Source organism: Aythya marila, assembly GCF_965140915.1.
Source record: "Aythya marila genome assembly, chromosome: 8".
Taxonomy (NCBI): domain Eukaryota; kingdom Metazoa; phylum Chordata; class Aves; order Anseriformes; family Anatidae; genus Aythya; species Aythya marila.
This window is the reverse complement of record NC_139049.1, coordinates 11142059-11165077: the sequence shown is the minus strand read 5'-3', so window position 1 is coordinate 11165077 and position 23019 is coordinate 11142059. Positions and strand designations below refer to the sequence as shown.

The window sequence follows — 23019 nt, the reverse complement described above, 5'->3', positions numbered from 1 at the left end:
TTCGGCTCTTGGCAGTCTCAGGAAGATGTTTCTGCCCTGACTGTACCTCACACTGCATCACACAATGGGGCAAGTTCGGAGAGGACCTCTTAATCATTCTGTGGCTGCCTACAAGCCTCCTAAAAACAGGGTCAGCAAGGCTGGGAAAGCTAAAGGTCTAGCAAGGAGGCAGGGAACAACCTGCAGAGCTAAAAAGGAAGAAATGTAACTGCTGTTAGTGCTGATGAGACATCATCGGCCTGTATGGAGAACTGTGATCTCTGCTTTTCCTTCTTTGAGCACCAAACTGAGCTAGATGGCAGACAGCCTTGGCTGGTCTATCCAGTGAAATCTGATACACAAATATATGGAGGAGCCTGCTTTTAAAGAACGGGCAGCTGTTTTAATTGGTTTCTTAGCTAGGAAGCTCTCTGCGTAACTCCCCAGCTCACCACCAAGCCCGTTTCCAGTTGGAGGGAACCTAAACCACGGCCAGGCTGGGCTTGGCTTTGTCCTGGGAGCAGGAGGATCCTCGTGGCCGGGGGCTGTGGCTGGCAACACGCCGGAGGGCCACCCAATCTCGGCGTTCCCAGAGCTGCATATTATACACACTTACCCATCCATATATATCTGGATATGTATATATATAAAATACATATATATATTTTTTGCTGGCAGCTGAGATAAAAGGGATATAATGAAAATGTAAACGAAAAACTTTACACCAGGCATGGCCTGACAGAGGGAAGATTGATATCCCGTGATGCTTTGTCTTGATGAGACAATGAAAAATAACCACCACGGCAGCTGTGTCAATATCAGACTTGGTAATGCACCACTAGCTGTGGGTTTTTATTTAATCCGCTTTGCTTTAAGATGATAACGGTTGTTACTTTTCAATGCCTGTCTGTCAGCACCCTGGCATTGCAATATTCCTCCGCAGCTTTGCGAGCGGGTTTCATTTATTTTAAAATACCATTTCACACACTGCTGACTTTTAACAGTGTTCCATGTGAGTTTGGGAGATTGAATAGTGACAGAAACAACACTTTTTATGAGAATACAGAATATTAAAAATGGGGCACAATATACAGATGGCAGTTTTCACTACAGCTTGTTTTTTTCCCCCCAACCTGCTTCTGCTACTCAGCTTCCCACTGAATGCATTTGTAGTAACACCATAAATGTCACTTTCGCTGACTGCCTTTTGGCATTTTATTTAAATGCGAATTCGGCTCTTGCTGCTGCCACCACTGCATTGAGCTCGTGTTTTGCAGGAGCGCCGCTGCGCGCGGTCCTCCTGCATCCGGCGCGTTTGTCATCAGCTTGGCTCAGGGGGCTGCCAAAGCAGCCACCCCAGCTGTGCCAGCGGGCTGGGGTGTGCATCTGTACGCACCTGTGTGTCTTTGGGAGGACCCAGGATGGTCACTGAGGAGCTATCCAAGCGTGCTTTCCACGTGGTGAGACACTTTCCTTTCTGCTTGGCTTCTCTAAGGCTCTCCTCTTGCCAGCAAAATGCAAAATCGCTTGCTGCCGCGATGGCACCAAGAGGCAGATGATATCGGGAGTTAGTAACTATTGGTTTTTAACTCCTGGGGCTCTTTTGGCTGCTTTCTGCCTAAAAGCTGGCTGATTGCTTTAGCTCGGTTGCTGTGGTGTTGAAGGAGCCCTGTCCCCTCCAGGTTTCCTGGGGCAAATAGCGGCGGAGGCTTCCCGCAAGGTGTCACAGCCACACGACAAATCCCGCTGCGGGCCTGGCTGCTGCTCCTCTAGCCATGTAGATCTCAAAGACTCGGTGTATGAAGATGGGTGACAATCCTTGGCAGTCCCGATCCATCCTTGTGACAGGAGCTGCTGTTCTCGGAGTGCTTTCCTGGAGGACCACATAGTCTGAAAAAGGAACAGGGAAGGAGCTAAAGTGAGGACTTGCTTTGGTTTGCACCCCAAAACATTTCTCTCAGGGCAGCTGGAAATGACCAGCGACCTCCTGAAGTATCTCTTCTCTTGGGAGCAAGCAAGAATTTTGCTGCCTTTCTCCCCTTAGAGACCTCTGAGGGAAGAGACTGTCAGCTGCTGCTTGTGTCCTGGGTGCTGTGGGTCACCTTGCCGACCTGAAGCATCTGTGCTCCCTCCCTTTGCTGCTGCACAGCAGCTTTTTGAGCTGAGATCCTGTAAAATCAGGACTCTACCCAGCAACCCGTCAGCTAGAGCTGTGCACGTCCCTTATCAGCACACAATTCCTTCATCATGGGGACAAAAAGCTGGGACAAACCTCATCCATGTGTTCCTTCTCCCTCTTCCTGCTGCCACAGCCCTACTGATAGCCTGTCCTCTGTGATAACTCGCTGTCTGCTCTAATCACAGCTGCTGGAGGAACAGGTTGCACTCCTGTCTTCATCTTCTTCTAATACTTCAAGACTCCAAAACATTTCTGAAAACCTGTAATTGCCCCATTCCCCTTGTTTTCTGCTTGCCTTTGGGAGTGTCTGAGCCTCTGAACACAACTGGGCTGGAACAGTTCGGCTGAATTGTAGGGGCTGATTGTGGCCGAGCTGGGAATCCTGCAGCCTGATGAACATCAAAATGTTTCCGTTTGAAAAACGGAAATACTTGTTTTGCTTAATATGGGAAGGTGGATTTTTAAAAATGATTTTGCCTTCATTTGTCATTTTGAGATTATCAGTGGTTGCGAGGAAGTGCAACCTACTTGCAAGGCGTGTACCCTGTAGAGGTCCTTCAAGTCACTAAATGCTTCGTAAGGTTGCCTTTAGATTTGGAAGATGACAGATGTAGGATTGTTATTTTGATCTCTGCAAAAATGCTTTTTATTTTAACCTTTGAGCTTCAGGCTCATTGCACAGGTATACGGGGACATTTCTATAAAATATAACGACCGGAAACAATATTGTTTCCTCTCTCCTTTAATATTTGCAGTTACAGATTTTGTTATTGCAGGACTAAGTGCACCTGCGTGTCTTCAGCCCTTCTGGGAGGCTGGAAATTTGTCCTTTCCGATTCCACTGGGGCACAGCTGCTATTTCTGGCTTTGTAGGTTGCAATGGCATCAGACTCGCAAGTGGTGATATTTTAATGTACATAAAGCTGTTTTCTGCTGCAGGCTGAATCTTCTCCCCTCTTGGCCCCAAGGGAGCATGTAGCAGGGGGTGGGAGGAGCAGGATGAGCCATTACTGAACAGGTTGACTTTTTGAAGAAAATGTGAGCTGTTTGAAAATGCTCTTACATGTGCAATGTTCCAGGCAATCCTGGGAGATGGATGAGCAGCGAGAGTGCAGGTGAGGCAGGCAGAGGCACAGGAGAAAATGTTGCTTTCATGTCTCTGTCCCAACAGGAATAATTTCCACATAAATAGCACCTCTCTGTTATTTAACACTTAAATCATCAAAGTGTCCATCAGCGTGGGGCTCTTTTGTGCGGGTGCTCTACAAATGTAAAAGTGTGTGAATGGGGAAGCGTGGGATGGTTTATGGCTCTTGTTTTAGGACAAGGAAATGTAGTGGGTGACCTCTTTGGAGCCCTTACACCCCATCATCTATTCATCATCTATCGGGACCATTCCTCGCTGCACCAAGTTTATCATATATATTTCATCAGGTAGGAGCCTGGTGCCCACAAATCAGATCTATGGCGTGGTTTGCTAGAGCTAACCTGAGGGAACTAAACTGTCCTCCTGGTCTCCGGGTAAAATCCCTCAAGTGCAATTCTGAACGTGACGGCGTCGTGTAAGTCAGTAGTAATGCTCTATTTGCATGATCTCCCTGAAAAAAACGTGTGTGTTTTTAACCTGATTCCTTCTGGATTCTTGGGAGACAAGAGGGCAGGATGGATAATGGGGCTAACAGCCTTCATTGTGGGACTGATCCCAGCTCCTGAATGCTTTAGCCTTGCTCTAGCATTTCCTAAAAAGGTTGCTTTCTTGTTTTCCAGGGCCACGGTGTCTGCATGGTGCACGCAGATGGTTGTCAGTGCTCGTTCAGAGGTTCCCCAGCCTCACCTGGCATGGCCCTGCAAGGGGATGCTGCTGGACTCATCCTGCCACGTGGGACTGGCTCCTCACAGCCCAGCAGAGCAGCTCCTTGGTGAGAACTAGCAGAATGCAGTAATTAATCTGGGACAAAGAAAGAAGGCCACTTAATAGGCCCTACCTCTACGTGTCTCATTTGTTTTCCGTGGGGCTGGGCAGTGACACCCCATGTGAAACAGATGGGGAAATGCAGCAGGTAAGGGATGGTGTTAGAGCTGGGTGAGTTGTGGTGCTGTGGGAATCGTGGGTCACGTCTGCGTCTCAGCTGTGCACATGAGGAATGTGCCTCAGTGATGGACTGCGTGCCTTGTGAACCTGTCTCTTAGCTCCCAGCATGGCGTTTCTGAAGCTTCAGGGAATCAGGAGGAGCACCAGGCAGCAGGATTTTCTAGGACAAACTGAAGTGATGCAAGGTAGTGTCCTTGTTTTGAGCTCTCTCCATCAGGAGGTGCAGCTTACCTAGGTAAGGTGGTTACAATGGCTCCCCTACATCTTGCAGGTGAACATTTTTTTTTTATAGCCTGTCTTGGTTTTCTTGCCGCACTGTTTAATTGCTAAGGTTGCACGTTCTCCTTGGTGGAGCTGTGGGATTTGCCCTCTGGCTTATTTGTCCAACAGGAGGCAGGATTTTAGCACAGAACTACTGGTGGGAGGCTGGGATTTCTGAAAGTGGAGCTCAGCATGCTTTCTGCCTTGGCTGCTGGATTTATGGGTATGGGATGACCCCGACAAGCTTCATCAGACATTTCTGGCACCAATCTGATGAACATCATGCCTCGATCACTCTGGCTGCCTTGTTACTTCTGCTTGTCCATCCCAGCCCCTTTGATACAGAGCCCCATGTGTTGGTATTTTCCACAAATATAGTTCAAGACTCTTTGGAGGTCCTGAGCCAGGTAGTGACTGTGTTTGGCTGTGTGGTGGCAGCAGGGATAGCCAGCAAGCTGTCTGTGCAGAAAAGTCAGGCACCTTCCTGACCTGCAGGCATACAGCTGCACCGCTGGACCCCGGCTTCTGCAGGGGATTGTCAGAGGGCATTTCCTCTTTGCCTAGTGGTTTTGTTCTCTCTCCCAGCAGGATCTGTTCAGGTGCACCCACTAAGTCAATTCACCATCGCTTCCAAGGATTTAGATTTGCATTCCCACAATATATGGGAGGAAGGACCTGGTTTAAAGCTCAGTGTTCTTAGCCTTAGCATAATGCTCTTGTGTTTCCAGGGTATTTCCACACCACCTAAACAAGCTGTCCTCTGTTTTGTTCTCTTTCCACAAGTAGGAATGGATCATGCCTATCGCTCATCTGCTGTGTGCTGCTGGGCATGGTGCAGTTGGCTGGTCTGCAAGCCTGTCCATATGCTTTGCTGAGAGTGATTTCTGCTCTCCCTGTGAGGAGAAAACTTTGTCCAAGGAGCAACAGCAGCCATTGGAGTATGGAAAATCACAGAAGGAAGTGAGTAGGTCCCAATTGCCTTGGTGCTGACTCCTGTTGGCTGGGGTGGGTGCAGAGTTGGGCTCTCAGGACCACAAACAAAATCAATTCAGTATGCACATAGGAAGAGTGGATCTAGGGAAGGATATTGTTCTTCCCTGCCCCAGGCTGGGACCTATTCTAGGACTTCTGGGGCAAGAGGTGGCAATTTTGTTCCAGACCTGGTTCTGTAGTTGCTGTTTTCTGTCTCCCTTTGCTTAATGCTGCCTGATTTTGCTTGGGCTCTAGAGCTTGTGGCCCGTAGATGCCATGCCTTGAGGAAGGGTGAGAAGAGCTGTGAGGTGGAGCCTGAGCAAACCATGGATGGTCAGAGGGCTGGAGGGACTGGGATAATCCACAAAAGGAGCCTGTATGTTGTGTTTGTCAGGAGAAGGAGCTGTAGGGAACTGCAGCAGCCCCATGGCCATGAAGGGCTGGCAGGTCACCTGTGCAAAGTGTTTCCTCCGCTGCACCTTGCTCCCCAGCATCCCAGAGTAAACTTCAGGCTGGCTGGCACAGCTCCGATGTGTGCACAGACAGCCTGCAAGAGGCCTGAGCTGTGCTGCAGGCAGGGGTTACCAGTTCTCCGTTGTGTACCGTTGGGAGTTTCTAGCACTTTCATCCTTTGTTCCAACGCTGTTATTATTATGGATAGCAATATAGGTACCTGGTAACTCTTTCGTGGCAGTTACTGTTTCAGAGGCTATTAAGCTTGCAGATGAACAGTTCTTTGTCTAAGTTAGCGCCTAATCTTTCACATGACAATATCTTCAGAGCTATGCCCATCTGGAGGCTGAGGCAAAATCAGATTCGCTTTCTGTTAAAACTGCAGATTTGGAGAATTACACTGTGTCAGCAGGGGAGGGGGGGAGAGATTTTTGGTAAGAAGATGAAGGAGATGTGGATACAAAATGGCAGCATTAAATCTTTGTCAGGGGATTTTAGGAGGGATAATGTCTTGCTACATAAAAAAAAAAAAAGAAAAAAACACCAGGGAGATAATGGACATTTATGTGAAAGGAAATGATACATGATTTTTGAGCATGCTGGAATCTTCCCCGGGTAATGGACTACTTGTTCAGATGTCGTCTTTTAAGTTCGTTAGCTTTGTTCCACCCTCCACTTGGTATTTTAATATATGTTCTAAAACACTACTTGCATTATATTTCTGTCCCTGTGTTTGAAAATATTGGCTGGGACAGTTTTAGTTACCCTTGTATTATCTCCTGCTTGAGATTTGAGTATTAATATGATTTGGAGGATGAAATACAGGTTCACATATTTACCATGCTGCTCACTGTAGAGCTAGGAAATTACTAAGTTGACACCTTCCGTTTGTCTCTGTTTTCAGTTATGTGTGATGTTCCCTGCCAAATGGGGGTGAGTTATAGATGGGAACTGTTGGGGTTTTAATCTTTGATGCTGCATGTTATATGCAGAGTTTTTCAAAGGGCTCCAATTCTGTTTCTCGGATGAGAGTTTTGCTGTAGAAGTGAGCTTAGGATGGAGAAATGCACGCCCCTGGCAGTCCTTGGACCTCTCAGTCGCCCTGTAAATATTCTCTTGTTTTTTTTTGTCTTGCTTCCTTGTGTTCCTTGATCCTCTGTCTGCACCCGCCTGCCCCTCTAAGCAGCTTGCTGGAAATCGCAGCAGTGCTCCTGGAAGGAGAGGTCTGTTTGCTCGGTGCACAGAACTGTGGGGCTGCATAGATGGGATGATGCTTGGAGGGCATTACACAGTGGAAGATTGCAAACAATTCCTGAGTGTGAATAATTTCCCCTGCCATCCTCCCCTTTGTGGTTTCTTTTTCTAGCTTGATTATGTTCAGATGACTTTAAAAAAAAATAATCTCCCCAAATGCTGTTTTGTATTCCCACTTGATCTCTTCATACTCACGAATCCTGTTTTCTCATTGTGTTTTCGTTGTCTACTTTAATTTTTATTAATATGAACAATTTCTAAATGGTGTAGCAAGGTCTTTTTATTTCTTCCGTGCTTTTGTTTTTATTAAAAGACAACTTGTAAAATACTTGTAAAACGTGGTGCAAAAATGCCCTCATAATTTCCAGTTCTGCTGTATATGTCTTTCACTGCAGTGACCCTCTGACCAAATAATATCTTCAGCCACTTAGATATCCTCATTATAACCATTAGGTTAAATACTGAGGACAAAATGTACATGCTGTACCTTAAGTTTCTAATCACAACAGAGAGTTCAGATTGGTACTCTTTTTTTTATTGTAAGCAATTCAGTTTCTTTTAGGTAGTTAATTGGTTCTTTATTTATTCTCTCAGCCTCTTTTTTACTTTTTGTTTGTGAAACCTCTTATCCTCTACATTTCAGTGTTATCTTTTTTTTTTTTTTATAGACGAAAATGTGCAGAAATTCTACAGAATGCTTGTTTTTGTGGAGATTTTGATCTAAAAGTCGTTTTTCCATTGCAATGAAAAATCCCAGCCAGCAAGCATGTGTAAATGAATCTGAAACTCCAGCTGAGCTCTGAGTCATGACTCTAAGTCCTAAGGTGAGAAGAGGGGCCGCTGAGGATTATGTGGGGGAGTGAAACTTAAGGAAAATTGCATTAGAGACTTTCCGTTTGTTTGCCTGCTGGTTTCAAGGACTTCAGAGCCACAGAGGTTAGAAACTTGTAATTATCCTTTAGCGCGATCATTGTGACTCTCATGTGATCCCTTGCTACCAGCAGCTGAAGATTGGAAAAACCTCCTAAAATACTGTGAGACAAGGAAATTAAGAGGGTTTAGGAATATTGCATTACACCCCAGAACTTCCATCTCTTTGGAAGTGCTGGGGAACTGCTTTTTCATGGGTATGACCTTGGGTTCCAGGTGAAGAGGGCTCAGACATTTGTATGCATGGAGTTGCTGCAAAGCAAGCTGTTTCGTGCTAAAATGTGAGCTACACAGTCTCACCGTGTACTTAAATGTAAGATATGGTGTGTTGGCTGTCTAAGAAAAGTCTCGTAAGCAGGGGAATCTGCAGCTGAGTGAACTGAACGTGATATAACATTCCTGTGTAGCTGGGGAGCTGGAGGCAGGCATGGGCACACCAGCCAGCAACCGTGATTCTAGTTTAATGCCTGAACGCCAGCCTTGTAATTGGAGGTTGCCAAAAACCCATCTGACTTTCTTTGGGCGAAGGAGGAGGGTTTCGAGTGTTGAAGTGCCCGTTTGATTGAGAAGGTGACGCTGGGGACACTGGTTTATTATGGACTGCCGAGGGCAGGAAATGCCAGGGCTAAACTTTAACCTTTCGGAGTCGAACAGAGGTTGTTTTTCTTTCCAATCAAATTGAGGCCGTTCAGGTCTATTCTGAGCTGTAGGCTCCAACCTTGAGAAACTTATTCATTGTGGGTCACTAATTACAGGCGGGAGGGAGGGCTGACATACCTCTCCTGGGAGATCTGGTAGAAAGGTCACACGCAAAACAGTTAGGGAGAAATATATTTGTTTCTTCTGCAAGGCAGTCGTCTGGGACGTGAGCACTCCTGTGCTCATTTAGCAGGGGTGTTTATTGATGGTGAAATTAGCCCGTGGAAGTCTGCTCTTGTCATAACTTTTTTGTGAAGTGTTGAGTATGGCTTCGCGTTCCTGCCAACGGAGAAGCTGTGCTGAAAACATGGCAAATGAGTCCTCGTAAAAATATTAATCCCAGTCCCGAGAGGGTTTGGTTTTCTAAGAGTCCGAGTATCAGTGCTGGGGAAATAAGTCCTCGTAACTCAAGGAGTTTGTCTCAGCACTTGTGGCAAGTCAATAAAGATGTATTAGAGGAAAATAATGATGGAATTGGTGTAAGGCTGGGAAAAATCACAGTGTGGCATTATTTTACAGAGGGAACAGTAAAAGCAGTACTCTGGGCTGCCCATGGGAGCAGAGCTGCCTGGCTGTCCCTGAGCCCGGGGCAGGACAGCCTGATGTCCTCCTGCACTGCCCAAGTGTCCCCATGGCCCTGGGCAGGTCTGAGCCTCGTGAGGGAGCAGCTGAGACTTTCAGGGGACCTGCCCTGTGTCCCTGAGAGCTTCCTACGTGGTCTCTGCAGCCTCTGCGGGAGCTTCCTCTTGCATGTGTAAGCCTGGGGTGGAGAAGCTGGCTTGCAGTCACTTGTAGCCCCACAGGGAGCAATGAACACTTACGTTAGCTGTGCTTACAGCACGTTATTCCTTAGCTCTGCACTTACACAGCACCGCTAAGCACCTGCTAATGCTCTGGAGCATTTTTAACCATGCATAGCTTGATTAAATAAAAACGGAGCCAGATACGCAAGGAAAATGTGGCTGCGTTCAGGCAAAATCCGTGTGCCTGTAGCTAGATGCGGGTGACCGTAAGTGGGTGTTCTGTATCCAAGCCAGCTCCTGGTGATAATGTCACTCTGCTACCTGTGATTGTCATTGTTGGAACTGGGTAGGGTAAATGCTCCCTCCAGGCATTCAAAATTTCCTTGCTGCTTTACAGAGATTAAACAAAAGCAAGGGATGTGGCTCCTGATCACAAGCAAGTCTCTTTGATTTACAGCCTTGTGGGCAAGAGCAGAGCGACTTACAAACACTTGGAGAGCAATTTATAGAGGAGCACAACAGCAACAAAACGGCTTTGGAGGCTGCAAGGTGCTGATGAAATGCTTCTCTTGTTCACCGTTCCCACTGGGACCCCCTCTTGTAGCTACTGTGTACGTTGTTGGAAAATCCCCGGGCTTTTTGGAAGGGTGTACACAAAGGGCAGGTGGCCCCAAGCTCGTAGGGGAAGGGTTTTTTTCCCTGGCAGTGCCCTGATGCTGGGTGCAGCCTGTCCCTGGGCTCTGCTGAGGTGGGACGTGCTGGTGAGGCTGGGCTGGGGACGTTCCTGGCTGGGAGGAGGCCACCTGAGCTGCACGTGAGGGCCAAGGCGAGAGAAGAGCATCGCTCTAAGTAAATTGTCAGCCGCCTTTCTGTGTGTCCTCCCCTCGCTCCTGCTTTCTCCTCACCGACATATCAGCGATGTTTATTAAGAGATGACAAGTCTATCAGGCCTCATAAGCAGCCTTTCACAAGGAGGAGATCTTATATCCAGAGAGCATCATCAATCTTGTCTCTGCTCTGCTCTTCTGAGCAGCTGATAGCGAACAAGGCTCCATCCTCTTCCCCCCTCCTTCCCACCCCTTCCCCTCTCCTCCCCTCCACCAACCCTCTGCAGCACAGCGGGAGCCAGCAAAAGAGAGATTTGATTTGCATAAAGTGTGTCTGGTAAAGAAAGGGAGGAAGCAGGGAGAAACCCAGCTTCTCTCGGAAACCAGCTCTGCTCTGTGGAGGTATCCCCCTGCTGCCCGTGCCGGGCATGGTTTGGGGTCGGGGTGAAAGGCACCCCGATCTGCTGCCCGCAGCTGAAGGCTGGCTTGCTCCAGGGGGGAAATGTGCACTGAGCAGGGTCAGCAGAGAGGCAGAGAGCAGAAAATCACCATCCCTAGCTCAGGGTGATGCTGCACCGGTGGGAGCAAGGTGTAGGAGTGAGGCTGCAGTCCAGCTGTGGCCTCGTGAGCATGCCTCATCACTGCTCAGATCTCTGGTGGCACATCCACGCAGTGCAGCAGGCTCAGCTAAGGGCAGTGGCTGCTGCCTGTGAGCGTGGGCTGGTGGAAAACGTGTCCTGTGCAGGGCAGATTGGTAGAGCAGCTGTATTGTTATCCCCTAGCATGCAAAAAGAAGGGCCAAATCCAGTGCAAGGGCTTATAAATCCCACCTGAGAGCAGGAATCGTCACATTTGTTTCCATGTCACAAAATTCATTGTGTCTTACATTTTTTTTTTTGCTTATTTTTCACATTTAATATTGGTGGTGAGCTGATGTGTTGGAAAGCTGAAGTTCCTTTTTCCTTCCCGAGCAAACCAGGTTTCCAGTTCCCTCCTTTTCCTCCCTGTTTCCCCCTTCTTTCCTTCCTTTTTTTCCCCTTCACTTCCCTTCCTCACCTCTGCTTTTATCAAAAGACCCTGCCTATCTAGGACTAGATTCTGTGGGTAGATCCCCTCCCAAAAAGCTAAAAAGATTTTTATTTCTCGGTGTTTCCAGGAGTTTTTGAAGCGGCGTTTCTAGCAGTGAGAGAGGGGGCTGGATGATCGGTGAGGGAGGTGGGTTTTGGGTGGTGGCAGCTGCTTGCACTGCTTTCCCTGCCGAAATCCTGGATTATGTGGATTTGATAAAGGTGATTTTGCAGCTATCAGGCTTGCAAGCGTGGGACAGAAACGTTGACACGTTACGGGTAAAAAATCTTGTGAAAACTTGCATATCTGGTTTGTTTTCTTCCTTAGACTAAAAACTGTAGACGGTGCCCCAGATACAATCTGGATGCACCTCGCCACGTTTTGCATAGACAGACAATTTCTGTTTGAAGACTTATCAGGAAAGCTGGCAATTTCAAAGGGTTCCCATTAAAACTTTATGATGGGAAATTGAACACAAAGCTCGCAGGATATTCAAAGCATAAAAACTAACCCTGTGTGAAATTCCCCACCGCTCCCTCTAGGAGGACGTGTACTTCCAGAGGAGGAGGCAGGAGTTTATGCTCCATTTTAAGACTCCTTGAGCACAGCCCCAAGCGGGAGGGCAGAACAAGCCGCCTGTGTAACAGATCCTCGTGGGACATGCGCTGGAAAGAAATACGAGGCTTTCTTGGAGGCATTTGAAGTCTGATCTTGGTCCCTTGAGCTCGGTGGGAAAGCTGTTAGTGTGCACGGTGCAGCCGTGAGCGTGATGAGAGCTGAAGGGGTGCCGGGAGGACCGTGTGGCTTGGCATATGTATCTGTGCATCAGCGCTCGGAGCCCAAATTGCCTCGCAACTGTGAACCGGATTTGAGCTTAGTCAGGTTGAGCAGAGCTTTGATTAGCCACCCAAAAGCTTGCAGCTGTCCTCCCTGCCGCATTCCCCGGCTATCCCCTGAGATGCGCAGACTGCTTTGGGATGAAGCAGAGGATGAAGTGACTCTTAAACATTTTGCAGGAATGCGGTCTGTAATTTGGTTTGTACCGAAACACGGCTGAGGCAGAGAATCAGAAAGGAGAGAGAAAGAGGCAGAAAATGGCTCTGAAATAAAATTAAGCTTAAAAAGCCTGTTAGAAAGAAAATTATTTGCATTAACTGGTTAGGCACAGAGGAATGGCAGGAGCTGAACCAAGATCCATATGAGTCAGGCTGCTGGTCATGATGGTTCCAGCCCAGTGTTTTAGTGGAAGGTGGAGGAAATTGTAGGGCAGGTGGCGGCGGTGGTGACTCACTTCCCTTCTTCTCGCTGTCTTTCAAAGGTCAGTTGAAGCCCTGGGGTCTACGTCCCTCCCAAAACTCTGTAGCGTGATGATTGTCATTAAACTTGCTGCTTACAGTATGCCAACATTACCCTTTTAATGCGTACACGTTCCCCTCCTGTCCTCTGTCTGCAGCTGTCTGACACATCTTCCCTCCGCCTGGCGCTGCCCTGCGCTCCCCGAGCCCAAGGGCACTGCACGTTGAGCTCTGCTTGCCGGGCTAGAGACGCACCGACTGCTGCTGCAGGTTTTGGGCGGTCTGTATTTTTCCAGAGGAAGCTGGTAGTTACCTGCTGGAGGCAAAGGTTGCTCGTTCCTGGCTCCGTGGGGAGAGCCGGGCTTGCTGCAGCCTGCAGCATCCCTCTCCCCGGAGAGGTGAGCTGTGTCCCCGGCCAGTCCCTTGGCAGGCAGAGGGTGAGGTGGCTGGAACAGATCCCCTTTTGCTCTCCAGCTCTCTAGTTCAGGTCCAGCTGCTCATTTCTCCATCGAATGGGCTGAGTGGCTCAGCCCCTCGCAGACAGCCATCCATCAGGGGCTCGCACGGCCTCGCAGCACACGCGTGGCTGGGGAGGGGGGCAGCAGCAGCAGCTGGAATGACCTTCCTGAGAGCTGGAATGACCTTCCTGTCCTCTGGGATCTGCAAGTGGGCAAAGATCACCTCCAGGAGAGGCTGCTGGAGAAGCAGATGAAGGAAACCTCCAGCTGGGGCTGCTGGGGGGCTAGAGGAGGGGGCTGCAGTCGCTGATGCTGTAGGTTTGCCAGCTGCAGGGACGCCCTGGCTTTTTTTTGAGCTCTCCGGGGACAAAGTTTCTTGGGAAGTGCTTCTGGTGCAGAAGTTGGTATGGTCTCTAAAGCTGCTCCCCAGCTGCCACGTAGCATCTTATTACATTTTCTTGTCTGTTCGTGAGGAAGGGGCTGAGTTTCCCCCACCACTTTTTGTCACCTCTGAAGTTCACAGCGGTCCTGGAGAACCCCCTTCCCGTGTTAGAGATGCCACAGCATCGAGCAAGCCAGCTCGGTGGCTGCCTTGCGCTCCTCCTCTGAAGCTGGAGCGCGGAGCTGGGGCTCTGGCTTCAAACACCAGCGTGGCTGCGGTTGTGCTGTGGCTGATGGGCCCTGCAGCCATTAATGAGCTCGCAGGAGCGCTGTGCCTCACGTCTGACCGCGGAGAGGAGCAGCTGCAGCCTCCAGGAGAGCCCATAATGAGGCCAGGATCTCCAGCACGGGGCCTGCTTTCTGTCAGCTCTTGGAGGAGACCGTGGGTAATTACCTCTCCTGTCTGCTCCTCTCCGCTGCCGGCTTCGCTTCAGGTTCAAACGCTGCCTGACAGGGAGAAGGGCTTTTAGATACATAATTTAAAATTCCGATGGCATGTTGTCAGGTCAACATGCTGCAACATGGGAAGAGATTTTACATCATAAGGACTCCGGTGTCACTCTTGGCTACGTGGCTCGCCCGGCACATTTCTGCCTGTTTGAGGAGCCCGCGGTGGGCGGATTTCTGCCTTCCTTGGGGTTTCCTTGCTGGGGGGTTTTAGGGTGCCTCCTCTGCAGGCCTTCGAGGTCAGTGGTGGTCCCTGCAGTCTGGTATCACACTGGGGATCAAGCAGGCTGCTCGGGTTTATTTAATCCCTTGTACATGGAGAGTGCACCTTGGTTGTAGGGATGGGTTTGTGGGGTGGAAGGAGGGGACAGGGCTCTGGGGTCAGCGCTGTGGTGGGGTGCAGTGGGGACTGTCCCCGGAGGCCTGTGAGGAGGCAGGGTCCTCACAGGAATGGTGGCCGTGGTGGGCTGAGGTCTCCTGTGTGTTTTATTTGGGGTACAAGGCCCTGCCCATGATGGCTGTGGGGCGGTGTGGGTCCCTTCAGGTGGGGCGTGTGGCGCTGAGGCGTGGCTCGGCAGGCAGGCCTGGATTTCAGCCATGTCCCTGCTCCTTCCTATCACCTGCCTTTGCTGTTAAAGGCTGAAAAACTGTAGTGACCTCCTGTGTGTGTGTACACATGTCTATAAAAGCGTACAGGCCCATTTCAGCAACAGAAGGTGTTCTGGTTTCTCCTTTCTCCTCTCCCCGCCATCTCAGGCCTCAATGCGTGGCTCAGCCACCAGGCTCTCGTCTCGCTCCTGCTTCTCTGTGAGCCCAGGGCACGAGGCCTCATGGTATGTGTGCCATTCCCTGCTTAGAGACGTGGTGCTTGGCTTTCTGGGCTCGGGGCTGATGGCACAGTGTCCTGTAGCTCCCCGGCACTGGGATAGATGGTTGCCATCTTCTGTTTTTGGAGGCTGGGCCTGTTCTTGTGAGCTCAACAGAAAAGCCTTTTGCTGCAGCTGGCCTAAATACTGTAGGAAGACCTTTTGTAAAGGTTCAGTATGATGTTTTGTCAGTTTGTGTGCACAATCTTGGCTTAGATAGGTTTAAATCTGTGCTTTAATCGGCCCCTGCGTCTCCAGCCTGTGCTTTGAGAGCCAGCTGATGTACGCTTTGCTGTGCCAAGGAGCGTCCAGCAGGAAGGGCATTACCTGGCCATCAGAGGGAAGGATCTAGGCATAATTTCTTCACCTGCTGTTGGTAGGACTGGCGAATTTCTGCTCTGCAAGGACACTTCTCATATGCTGCATTTTGCTCCCCCAAAGCCAGCACAACTGCCTGGATGTTTTGCACGACAGCCTTGCTGGAAAACAAACCTAATCAAATAGCAGGGTCTGGCCTTGAAGTGGCCTGAGAAAATGTTCCTGCTCTGTGATGACCAAGGGACCTAACTTCTGGATAATTATCTACTTTTCTTTTTTTCTACTAGGCTAGAAGAGAGCAGATCTAGTGTGATTCCTGCTGAGCAGACCTTGGTAAAGCAATGACACAGATCTGCAGAAAAAGGAAGAGCCTGGGTGGAAATTAATGCAGAAGTGGCAGACACAGGTGAGCAAGGTGGGTCTGTGCTGCCTGTGAGCCAATGCAGGTGGGACACAAAAGGTGAGTGATGGCCTTTGCATGCCTGAGTGCAAAGGTTCAGCTTCAGTCTTGATGTTTTTTGTTGTTTGGTGCCCGCCACTTCCCCTGCCTCTGCATGGTGTGCTGGGCGTGCACTGCAGCATCCGCAGCCAGCTGTGTGTCCGTGACTGGCTTTCTAGTTGAAAGTCAAGGTTGAACACGCACACCAGGCACACCTGAGCTGGAGCCAGGGTGGCAAGGTGGACAGCACTGCAGGGGAAAAACATTCTCCAGCAGTAAGGTCCCCGTAGCAGCCTGGATTTGGGGCTGTGTTTAGGAAAGGGAACAGGGTAGTGCCTCTGCCTGAACTGAAGAGAGGCTGAAACCCAATTTGGAGGGGGCATCCCAGCCATAAAGCAAATGCCTGGGATTTGGGGGTTGGTGTTTGGATTTGTTAGGTTTTTTTTTTTCCCTCCTTTCTCCACGACTGTTACCCTTTCAGCCAGGAGGTGGCTCTGGAGCACGCTGTGGAGCTGGGCACATCTCAGCGTGCAGTAGCCAAAGCGACAGGGAGAATCTGTGACCGTCACCAGTTTACAATGGAAGGCAGATGGCCTTTCTTCTAGCTTCCAGACGGGATGCGTGCGTGTCCTCTGACACACATATGCAGAGGCAGCTTCGATGCACTTCCAAATGCTCCTGACACTGTGTGCTCTGATGCAATGTTTAGGAAGTGGGGAACATGCTTCTGGTGCTGGTAACATAAGCTTGGCTCAGGCTGTCCTTTGGGAGCTGGGGGCGACTCCAAACACGCGTCATACCAGATGTAGGCTGTTCTCAAGAGCTCCAGACCTGCAGAGAAAGTTGTTGTGCAAGGCAGCCCTTCTGAGCTAAGAGGGAGCTGTCTTTGTGCTTGCCACAACCCCCAGGGGAAATGTAAGACAAAAGGGGCAAAGCAAGGGAAAGCCTTGACAGAAGAAGCACACAGGAGCATAACTGCTATCTAGGAAGGCAGTAGCAGGCCAGGCTTTGGAATCTGTGTCAGAACTGATGTCTGGGGCATACAGGGCTGCTAAATCTAGAGGACTGGCTTTGTGTCATCCTCGGGCAATAGTATACAGGGAAACACTTGATATCTGGAAAACTCTTGACATTTAGTCCTCCTGTTTGTGAAGAGCAACATCACAGTAGCCCAGGGCTCTTCTCACAGTTGAAGCCTTGGGATGCCCTGGAATCAGGGAGTCCCTGCTCTTCTGTTAACGCTGTGGTGTGACTCCTCAAAGAAGGTGACTCCGGGAGAAGTTGGCAAACAAATCCACAAAACCCACCAGAGGCACACCCTCATGTATACTCCCAGATGTGCCACCCTTAGATGTGCTTGTAAAGAAACTGAAAGGAATTAGCTCTGGAATCTATCTTACTGTGTACTTCGCTGTTTCCTTGGAGCTCAGAGAGGGACCTTTGCTTGCAGAAACTGGAATTTGCTTTTTGAGGAGCAAGGAGGATCGTGGAAACCAAGCAGGCCTCAACTCTTCAAAGGACATCTAAGAAACAGGCTGAGAGCTTCCAAGGACCAGAACAGAGAGGTGCTCATTTTGTTTAGTGGAAGCACCATTTGGACTCCATTTGGGAGATCAGGTAGGGGATGAGGAGAGAAAGGTCTGTTAGCTGAGAAGTTGCCCCATGACAGAAGGGAGATGGGTGTTGTGGTGGGCATGGGGAGGCTTGGAAGGAAGCGTGGAAGCGGGAGACCAGGCTGTCCTGGCAACAGAACCGTGAGCTTTCAAGGATTTTGAAGTTTCCCCTTCCCAAACCTTTTGATTCCAGGGACCTACAAATGTCAAGGCAAACACTCGCCTGCACAAACAGCAAACTCTGTCCCTGTGCTTCGCTGGGCAGGAGGAGATGGAAGAGAGGAGATGGAAGGAGACTGCTTATGTGTGGGATGCTTTTGGTGCTCTCTGTGTGCTCCCAAGGCCTCGTCTCCTCTGACAACGGTGCTGGGTCAGGACAGTGCCCTGGGAGCGCTGCCTTTGCTGGCTGAACACAGACAGGGACAAGTTGTGCTCAGCATCGCTGTCAGCTGGTTGCAGGGAGCCCTGTGGTCTGGCACCGTCGTCCTTATTGCCAGCTGCAGCGTTAGGCTGCTGCAATTAGCGGCTGATTTGTGTGTGTGCCCTGCTCAGGGTCCGTGTCAGGTGGCTGTCATCGAAAACCACACCGCAGGCCCTCGGACAGGGCGCGTGAATTCGCCTGGACTCCTGGAAGTGACAACCTGTAGCAAGCAGAGGAGGGCAGAGCACGCTCGCTTAAAGCACGCTCTTATGGAAATGTGTAAATGCAGAGCCAGTGCTGCTACTGAAGCAGTGGTAGCCCTGTGGGCTGGTTGGGGGCTTGACACAGACGGTGCTGCCCAGGAGAACATCTGACAAAGCTTGGTCTCTTTATCTCCAGCGCCCCAGCTGTGCTGTTGGCAGGGCAGGCCAGGCATTCGGTGCCCTTTCCGATGGCTGGGATGTGGTGGGAGCCTTGTGCTGGCTTTGTGGGCTCGGAGATAAGTTCAAAATGATTTGATTTGCCTGCTGACCCGCAGGAGTCTGCGGCACGACCGAGGGCTGCAGCTGAACCTCAGCCTCCTCTGCCGATCGCCCCACGCTTGGCTGGGAGCCAGCAGCTGCGGATGGGCCCTGCTGTGAGGCACTGATTGCTCTTCATACCCTATTTATGGAGGCGAGAGGTGAAGGAAGAGCAAGAGTAAGGGTTTTAATTGAACTCCGCACTCTCTGCTGTCTACTGGCTTGCAGTATGCTTCCAGTGCCAAGAGTAGAGTGAAGAAAGAGGTTTTTTTTTTCAGCATTGCTGCTCACAGCCTTCAGTCTGGAAGAAGACTTTGTTGTTTTGTTTTTCCTCGTGGCCTACAGGGTAAGACCCACCTCTGCGGGCTGAGAACTTGCAGGCATCGAACTGAAATCCAAACTTGCTGCCGAATTTCAAAGTGCGCGGCGAAGCCTGTCAGAGCTCGGGAGAAAGGGAAGAGATTCCCCAGGCTCCAGGTGAGGGGCAACTGTAATTCAGCCTGGGTTGCTGGATGCGGAGCCCGCTGTGGGCTGTTGGAGGAACACGCGCTCTGCTAGGGTTAAATGCTTACATGAAATCAATAGAAGTTTTATGGCCACCACGTGACTTCGGCTGGAACTCTGCCACCCGTAATAGAAGCTGTGTTAGGTCTCCCCCCTCCAACTCCAGGACAGATATATTAGTCTAGACAACTGAGAAATAGTGGTATATGGGGAGGCTGCGTTTTCATTATGTAAATGGAGCTCCACAGAAGGATTAATTGATTATTCAGTTACTGTGGCTCTGTCTTGGATGTCCTGGCAAGATGAGAGAACCTGATGGAAGCTCTCCAGTGATGCTGTGTGGTTGTACAAAGGAGTCCTTGAGCATCGCCTGCTCCCCTCCAGACAAAGCACAGCACGTTCACGTCGCTCTCCCTATGAGGGGACTTGAATCCCAGTGTGGTGCGGGTGTTCCTGTGCTTCGTGCATGGTCCGTGTGCTGGTACGGCCAAAAGACTTCTCAGCAGCACCTCTGCCCCCTCCTTGACGTGCCGGAGGGCACGGGGTGTTTTTGTAGGTAAGCAAGCAGGGCTGCCACATCTTTATAACTAGATACGTCCCTTCTGGCCAGGATAAGACGTTATAACAAAGAGAGTAGTAACCGAATGGGAAATACCTGTAGTGTCCTCCACAAGGATGAGAAATGGAGCTGCACAGTCTGTTGGACTCGGGTTGCTGGAGGAAGAAAGGGCAGCTGTGGGGAGATGGATGCGCTCACTTTCTGCTGTCCTGTTGCATGGCATATAATTGCTTTATGGCCCTCTGCTGTTCCAGAACCGCTTTGATACCGCTGCCCAGATCAAATTTTCTGAAGAACATTTGAAAACAGATCGTAGCCTTTGGCCTGAAATTCATCACCTGTGGAAACTTTTGCAAACAACTCTGACACCTGGAGAGTGGGTGGGGAAAGGCTGCGATATTGGCCAAATGAAACTTTCGATTCTTTTTCCAGTGGGTAAATGCAGTTGCTGGAACAAAGTATCTCCTGATTTGAGTGGGAAACAACTCAGAGTTGTTCTCATGTTGAAAGTACAGCGTTTTCTGTTTTTTCTTTGCCTTGGAAGGCCCGATTATGCTGGTGAAAGAAGAAAATTTGCCTCTAATTCCATGCCTGTAAAATGGGAAAAACACCATTCAGCACAGCTCCTGGAAAGTGTGCAGGCTGTCCTGAGGTCCTGCTGGGAACAGGGTGAGGAACTTCCTGGAGTGCAAAATAAAGGCCAGCAGTGATGAGATGCTCAATTTTCTGTGTGAGGAGAATAATCTGTGGTGAACTGCCCCTCTTACCACGGGGGATAGAATAATGCTAGACCACTACCCTGAGAGATGGTAGGGTGGCTTTTTAGGTGCTGCAGCCACCTGGAGAGACAGGAGAGATCCTCTGAGCGTTACACTAGCAGGTGTCTGGGTCAGGGCTTCCACTGCAGGTGGAATTTACATAATTTGTTTGATCTGCTGAGGCTTTGTTCAGTGTTGGCTGCGTAAAGGCAGTTCAGCACGTGCTCTCTGCTGGCACGCCTTGTGCTTCCCTAGCTCTGGGCTTTTTCTGAAATGGCCCAGCACTGGGGATTTAAGTGCAGTGCAAAACTTTGCAGACGTGAGGTTTGTTTGCAAGACACGGATGCATTTCCACATCCTGTCTCGTGGATTCCCGAACAAAGATGTTTACAGGAGGGAAAAAAAAAAAGCGCTAATGCTGTACGAGGAGGGGGGAAAGTATAATGTATTCTTAAAATGTTTATATGTCAGCAAAATGCCTGCAAACCATTCAATAGATTAATCCTGTAGCTGGCCTAAAAGGAATGGATTTCTAGCCATAACTGAGATTGGGAAAAATTGATTTCCATGTTCTTGTTGACTGAATGAGATAAAAACAACTGCCTTGGTGCTCATTACCTGGCCAAGTATTCAGATCTCTGCTGCGGAGCTGCAGTCGGTTTGAATACTAGACCAGTGCAGCCCACGGCTGATGAAAAGGGGCTTCTCAGGAACCAAATCATAAACCTTTCTCCTGCTGGAAATGGGACTGGCAGTGCTAAAATACCTCGTGGCTTTGTATAGATGTCTGGCCAGGTGCTTTGGTCTTTCAGCCAGAACCACCGAGGCACTTCTGATAATCAAAAATGTGAGTGGGGAAAGGACCTGGGTTAATTTTTCCACTTCAGAGAGCTGCTGCTAGAGATGATGCATGCCTTGCCACCTGGAGTCTGGCTATTAATTCAAGCTCTTGAACAATGTCTTAAACTCTTTGGGATAACTACTGCTCCTTGGCACTCAAAGCCGTCCGTCACAGTCGGATTTGGAAGAGGGGAATAGTGGTTGGCCAGAGCTGCTGGTGGAAGTCCTTACACTGTGCTTAGGTGGTGTAGAGCTTATACCATCCAGGGGACCTCTCTGAAGTTATTTCCTCTAAATATAAAAATCTCACTTCAAAAAGAAGGAGTTTAAGGTGTGTGCTCAGGACCTATTCAGGGAGAGTATGTGCAATTTCAGTGCTAAGCAGCTCTTAACAGGGGGAGTAATGAGCTCACATCATGTTTTAGGTTGGAAATGCTTGTTGCTTTCCCAGCCTCTGACAAAAGTCCCCCAAAAAGATGGGAGAAAATGTACTGGCCTGGTTTTTCCCAAGTTTTGGCGCTGTGTAGGAGGGCTGACCGGCCCAGGGCAGGACGTGGACCAGTTGTGACAGCAGGGTGGCTCTGGCTTGGCAGGATGTGGCTGGTGTCATGGTGTGAAGGAGCTCCTGTACTCACAGCTGCAGAGCTCTGCAGTGCAAGAGATGCCACCTAGGAAGTACTTTGCATCTTATTTGTTCACAAATGAGCAGTGAGTGGGGTTTTTGCCGTTAAGCCGAGTGTCCAGTGCACCAGTTTTGATTAATCAGACTCTAGGCATGACCAGAGACTGGGAGTGCTCAGCATGGCCTAATCGGTTTCCCATTTCTGTCTTGTTTTAAGTACAGCTGGAACTGTCTGTGAAAATCAACCCAACCATCTCTTCAAACACTTGGGACCAAGGGCGATCTTCGAGGCTTCATTATTACACCGTTTCAGGAGCCTCCCTCTCCCCCGGGGCTGGCTCTGCTCGGAGCGCTCTCACGCAGGAAGCAGGAGAGGTAAGCAATACAAACTCGATTTGAGGTCTGGCAAATCCAGACAAATGCCTCTCAGATCCCCCGTTCCTCGCGCTGTGGATTAGCCCATGTGAAATGGTAAATCCCCGTCCTAAAATTCCTCGGGCAAACTGGGATCCGTGGCAGTTGTTGACTGCCTGCAAACAGATCACTTGATAACTCTCCACATTATTGACATAACTCTAAAAATGCGCTGCAAAAGTGTAAATAATAAATGTGTAGTATCTGCAGCGGAGCAAGTAAACACCGCCTGATGTTGTCTGATATTTCGCTGGCAAGGTGTCCTCAGCGATGCTCCAGCAGAATAATTTTCCAAACGAGTGGCTTGCGTGACAGGTGGATGTGCTGAGCTAATGCAGCCGCTGGATCCGGGAGAGGAGGTGCGTGGGGCCGGCGTGGTTTTGTGCTGGAGACGGCAGCGAGCAGAGCGCCGCGGGGAGGTGTGAGAAAGCGCCTGGCAAATGTGCCCTAGTCTCGCCGACACGGGCCTGTTGCTAAAAGCTTTCTTCCTGTGCGGTGGGGATATATCCGCTTCTGAGGCCGAGCGACACGCTGATTAATAATTCACGCTGGCAGCATCGACTGGTGGGAGCTAATCTGAGAACACCTCAGCGAAAGCCCTTTGTGCCTTTGCCCTGGGTGAAGAAGCGGCCTTCCTGCCCAGGTGCCGGGGTCAGAAGACTGTCTCCTGCCGGCGAGGTGGCTGCTGGTACGTAGCCAAATCCTTCCAAGCCTACCAGCCAAGGCTGTGCTCCTTGTTACCCAGAGCGTGCTCCGTTCTGCTGCTTTCTGGGCTGTCTCCAGGTGGCCAGAGCCCCAGGCTGCTAAAGAGCAGCTTCTGCCATAGCTCGTAACAGCTGGACTTGTGTCCCTGCTGCCCCAGAGATGCTGGGATCTGAAATCCTCCTGTGACAGGATGCTCTCTGGAGTCAAATGCTGGCTGGCTGATCCTCTGCAGTCACTCTTCTGGCACATTGCTCTGTGTAGGCACTATCTGCATTCTTCCTGGGCTTTGTGAGGTAGGAGAGCAGAGGTCTTCCTTCCTTGACCATGCGGAGACAACAGAA

At 49.9% G+C, this 23019-nt stretch overlaps 1 long non-coding RNA gene across 1 annotated transcript; it reads left to right on the top strand.

Annotated features, from left to right (window-relative positions):
• The first annotated feature begins 5333 nt into the window (after nt 1–5333).
• LOC309880548 lies at nt 5334–21844 on the top strand. The gene is made up of 3 exons (XR_014317992.1): nt 5334–5471; nt 15570–15688; nt 21782–21844. It is a non-coding gene; the product is annotated as an uncharacterized lncRNA (long non-coding RNA).
• The last annotated feature ends 1175 nt before the right edge of the window (nt 21845–23019 follow it).